Source organism: Microcebus murinus, chromosome 8 (genome assembly GCF_040939455.1).
Source record: "Microcebus murinus isolate Inina chromosome 8, M.murinus_Inina_mat1.0, whole genome shotgun sequence".
Lineage (NCBI taxonomy): Eukaryota > Metazoa > Chordata > Mammalia > Primates > Cheirogaleidae > Microcebus > Microcebus murinus.
In genome coordinates, this window is record NC_134111.1 from 189,323 (window position 1) to 194,526 (window position 5,204).

The 5,204-nt window shown below is 64.3% G+C and overlaps 1 pseudogene; it reads right to left on the reverse strand.

The window, feature by feature from the left end:
* Positions 1-3,464: 3,464 nt before the first annotated feature.
* On the reverse strand, positions 3,465-3,573 carry LOC142872681 (uncharacterized; annotated as a pseudogene).
* Between the last annotated feature and the right edge of the window lie 1,631 nt (positions 3,574-5,204).

Consider the following 5,204-nt stretch of genomic DNA (forward strand, 5'->3'; position numbering starts at 1 on the left):
GGCGGAGGGCGCCCCTGCCCCGCTCAAGAAGCGGAGCCTCTCTGCGCTTCCCCGCCGCCTCCTCCCGCCCCAGGCCCCGCGCCGGCGCTGACCCGCGCCGGGCCGGGCCTGTTGAGTTCGCCGGCCGGGTCCGGCGGGCTCCCAGGGACGGGGGTGACAGGCGGGGCGGGCAGGGAGCGGCGGGCCGGGGTTGGGGGCTGTCTCTCTATACACACACACTCACACTCAGTCTCTCACTCACACTCACACAAGATGCGCCTCCACGGCTGGACCCGCCAAGGTGGAGACCTTCCAGCCCCCCTCCTCTCCTCGCCTGGCCTCCTTCACCTCCCCGCCCCCACCCCCAGCGCCGCTGACTGCGCGCGGGCGGGCGGGGCGCTCGCCCTTTGACCCCAGCCAGGGGCCGCCCTCCCCCACAACCCCTTTCAGCTGCTCCCCCCACCCTGTGGCCGGGCGGCCGCCTGTTCCCCCGGGCCAGGGCTGGGGCACAGCGCACGGGGGAGGGGAGCGAGTGTATGGGGCGTCTCTCTCTCTCTCGGGATGTGTCCCATGGGTGGGGTGGGGTGGCGTGGTTTGTGGGGCGCTGAAGAAATCAGTCCCCTCCATCTCCTCCCTCTGGAAAACCCCCGAGCCCTTGGAGAACTGCCGGCACCGCTTCGTGGGGGCCGGGACCCTCCTCTGTGTCCTCCTGTGGCCCAGTCCAAGGGGCCTGGGCCTGGCCGGGGCTGCATTGGACCCCGACCACCCTGGCGTGTGGACTCGCTAACAATCGGCGATTAGATATTGGATTCCAGCGTCATTGAGGTCATTTCACTAATGAGTGCACCGGAAAGAGTTTCCTAATCCATCTGTGAGGGTGGCAACTGAAAGAGAATTTGAAAGCTGACAGAATAGGCGAGGAAAGGCATAGGAGATTTCCACACCCAGTAGGGAAGCCTTTCCCGAAATGGAAGAAAGAAAGGAGCAAACAGAGACACACCGGTAGCCCGCCCGGATCAGAGTCTGCCCCTGAGAGAAAGCACCCTGACCAGGTTCACCCGTGGGTGGGTGGCGAGCTAGCGGCATTCAGAAGAGCGAGGCCCGCAGTCTGTGCAGAAGACACCTGCACTCGGGTGTGTGTGGCGGCACAATTCCCAAGCAGCTCCAGATGTTAAACCAAGGAGAAGCCAGGGAGTTCCCAACGCCCCAGGTGTCCTCAGCCCACGACTGGCTGCTGTGGGAATGCGAAGCCCGGCTCCTTGTCTCAGAGCGGGGCAACCAGGAGGTGTGATGTCCACCCCGGGGTTCCTAGGAGGATCAGGCTGAAGCTGGGACTTGGCCTGAAAGTGTCCCCTCGCATGGCCACCCCCTTCCCCTTCCTGCTCCTCTACTCCTGGTGCCCCTCCATCCAGGGGCCAGACCTTAAAGAGTCACCCGCAAGAGAATCCTGGTCCCAAAGGAGCCTTCTGGGGGACCCGTGCTGAGAGAGGTTGTGGGCATGGCCCGCTGGGGCTCTGCCCGACCCAGGGCTGAGAGATGCAACCTCCCAGCTCTGGGTCCCTGCAGGAAGTGTTGGCAAGCACAGGGCCAGTCCTCCAAAGGCCCAGGTGCAGGGAGCCCAGGCCAAGCAGCCCGTGGAAGAAGCCACATGCTGTGCCACCCCGGGGAACACGACTGCAGGCCACGGCCCTTCCCGCCTCCTCCTCCTCCTCCTCCTCCTCCTCCTCCTCCTCCTCCTCCTCCTCCTCCCACCCTGCCCCCGCCCCCGCCCCCACATGGCGCAGGGCCCAGAGACACCTCAGACACTTGCTACCCAAAGTGCAAAGGGCATCAGTTGCTCCTCCAAACCCCCCCCCCCAGCCCAGCAGACCGCGTTGTCCAGCCAGCCCCCGGGCCTCCCTGGGGTGCCCAGCACAAAAGTGCAGACACCCACCGGACCCTCAATCTCAGTTTTCGGATGTTTTTGCCACTCTAAGGACCCGCAGGCCAGCTGGGCCTTCTGGCAGGACAGAGAGCCCCGGAATCCGACGTGGAGAGCTGGGTGTACGTCCCCATGAGGAGCCGGTCCCCACCTCCGCGGCTCCCCCCTTGCGGGGAGTGGCAGCCGCGGGGCCTCAGAGAAGACACCAGGCTGGGCCCCCGCGGCACAGCGGGAGCACGTCCCCCGCAGGCCACTTAGCGAGGGCGGCAGGCGGACGGTTGGGTTGCGCGAGACGCTGCGGCCACCCTGCTACCGGGTTCCTGGGAGGGCGTCCTGGAAGCAGCGTCCACACCAAGCCCTTGGAAGGCCCAGGCGACGGAGGAGCCCCGTCAGGCAGGGGCCGAGGACGGTGACAGGTGACAGGTGACAGGCCGGGCGGGAAGGAGTCAGTCAGGCAGGGGCCGAGGAGGAGACGGGCTGGGTAAGGGTTAGGGTTAGAGTCAGGGCACAAGTCACAATCGCAAAGACCTGGAAGTGACCCGAGTGCCCATCGACCCACGAGTGCGTCAATAAAATGTGGCGCGTGGACACCACGGAGTGCTATTCGGCTGTGAGGAACAGCGGTGAGAGGGCACCTCTCGTGGTTCTCCTGGCCAGAGCTGGAACCCGTTCCAGTAAGCCAGGTATCCCAAGAATGGACACACGAGCACCACGTGCTCGCGCTCACCGGCAAATGGGTACGAACCGATGGACACCTAAGTGGACACAGAGGAATCACCTTCATCGGGTGGGTGTCGGGCGGGCGTGGGGAGGGGATGGGCATACACATCCCTTAGGAACGGGGTGGGTGCGCACCCACTGGGGGATGGGCGCACTTGAAGCTCTGACCCGAGGGGGGAGGCGGGGAGAGGGCGATGTACCCGACCTTAACATTGGTGCCCCCACAATACGCTGGAACAACATGAGAGGTAAATGAATAAGAACACAGGGGGTAGGGGGGCACGGGCAACACATGTCACCTTAATACTTGGACTCCCATCATCTGCTTGAAAAGAGAGAGAAAAGAAAATGCAATACTAGAGATAAGAGACACTTTTTAAAAATAATGAATCCGAAGAGAAAAGTCAAAGGAGGCCTGTGGAGCAGGTCTGGGTGTGACTCCGGATCCCCCAACATCAGGTGCCACCACCAAAGATTCCTGCGTGTAGCCCATAGAACCCCAAAAGCAACGGGACGAGTTCTGGTCACATACTCCCTCAAAATGACATCCTGGCCTTCTTCTGCAACTCCCTCCCCTCTCAGACTCTCAAGGTTTCCTCCAGCGTGTCGGTTCCCACAGAGCAGACCTTTGGTCTGAGACCTGACAGTCCAGAAGCCACGCATGCTGCCGCGTGGCGGCGGTGTCGCGGCTCGGGACAAGAGGAGGCCCCACAGTGCGGGCTGGGGCGCCAGGCACCGCGGCGGGCGCTGAGGGTGGGGGTCACCCCCACCCGGGGCCGCCCCCGCACTCCCAGAAACGCGACAGAACCAGAGGCAAAAAAAAAAAAAAAGAAGAAGAAGAAGAAGCCTACGGCACCCGGTATTCCCCGGCGGTCTCCCATCCAAGTTCTAACCAGGCCCGACCCTGCTTAGCTTCCGAGATCGGGCGCGTTCGGGGTGGTGTGGCCGTGGACGGCGGAGGGCGCCCCTGCCCCGCTCAAGAAGCGGAGCCTCTCTGCGCTTCCCCGCCGCCTCCTCCCGCCCCAGGCCCCGCGCCGGCGCTGACCCGCGCCGGGCCGGGCCTGTTGAGTTCGCCGGCCGGGTCCGGCGGGCTCCCAGGGACGGGGGTGACAGGCGGGGCGGGCAGGGAGCGGCGGGCCGGGGTTGGGGGCTGTCTCTCTATACACACACACTCACACTCAGTCTCTCACTCACACTCACACAAGATGCGCCTCCACGGCTGGACCCGCCAAGGTGGAGACCTTCCAGCCCCCCTCCTCTCCTCGCCTGGCCTCCTTCACCTCCCCGCCCCCACCCCCAGCGCCGCTGACTGCGCGCGGGCGGGCGGGGCGCTCGCCCTTTGACCCCAGCCAGGGGCCGCCCTCCCCCACAACCCCTTTCAGCTGCTCCCCCCACCCTGTGGCCGGGCGGCCGCCTGTTCCCCCGGGCCAGGGCTGGGGCACAGCGCACGGGGGAGGGGAGCGAGTGTATGGGGCGTCTCTCTCTCTCTCGGGATGTGTCCCATGGGTGGGGTGGGGTGGCGTGGTTTGTGGGGCGCTGAAGAAATCAGTCCCCTCCATCTCCTCCCTCTGGAAAACCCCCGAGCCCTTGGAGAACTGCCGGCACCGCTTCGTGGGGGCCGGGACCCTCCTCTGTGTCCTCCTGTGGCCCAGTCCAAGGGGCCTGGGCCTGGCCGGGGCTGCATTGGACCCCGACCACCCTGGCGTGTGGACTCGCTAACAATCGGCGATTAGATATTGGATTCCAGCGTCATTGAGGTCATTTCACTAATGAGTGCACCGGAAAGAGTTTCCTAATCCATCTGTGAGGGTGGCAACTGAAAGAGAATTTGAAAGCTGACAGAATAGGCGAGGAAAGGCATAGGAGATTTCCACACCCAGTAGGGAAGCCTTTCCCGAAATGGAAGAAAGAAAGGAGCAAACAGAGACACACCGGTAGCCCGCCCGGATCAGAGTCTGCCCCTGAGAGAAAGCACCCTGACCAGGTTCACCCGTGGGTGGGTGGCGAGCTAGCGGCATTCAGAAGAGCGAGGCCCGCAGTCTGTGCAGAAGACACCTGCACTCGGGTGTGTGTGGCGGCACAATTCCCAAGCAGCTCCAGATGTTAAACCAAGGAGAAGCCAGGGAGTTCCCAACGCCCCAGGTGTCCTCAGCCCACGACTGGCTGCTGTGGGAATGCGAAGCCCGGCTCCTTGTCTCAGAGCGGGGCAACCAGGAGGTGTGATGTCCACCCCGGGGTTCCTAGGAGGATCAGGCTGAAGCTGGGACTTGGCCTGAAAGTGTCCCCTCGCATGGCCACCCCCTTCCCCTTCCTGCTCCTCTACTCCTGGTGCCCCTCCATCCAGGGGCCAGACCTTAAAGAGTCACCCGCAAGAGAATCCTGGTCCCAAAGGAGCCTTCTGGGGGACCCGTGCTGAGAGAGGTTGTGGGCATGGCCCGCTGGGGCTCTGCCCGACCCAGGGCTGAGAGATGCAACCTCCCAGCTCTGGGTCCCTGCAGGAAGTGTTGGCAAGCACAGGGCCAGTCCTCCAAAGGCCCAGGTGCAGGGAGCCCAGGCCAAGCAGCCCGTGGAAGAAGCCACATGC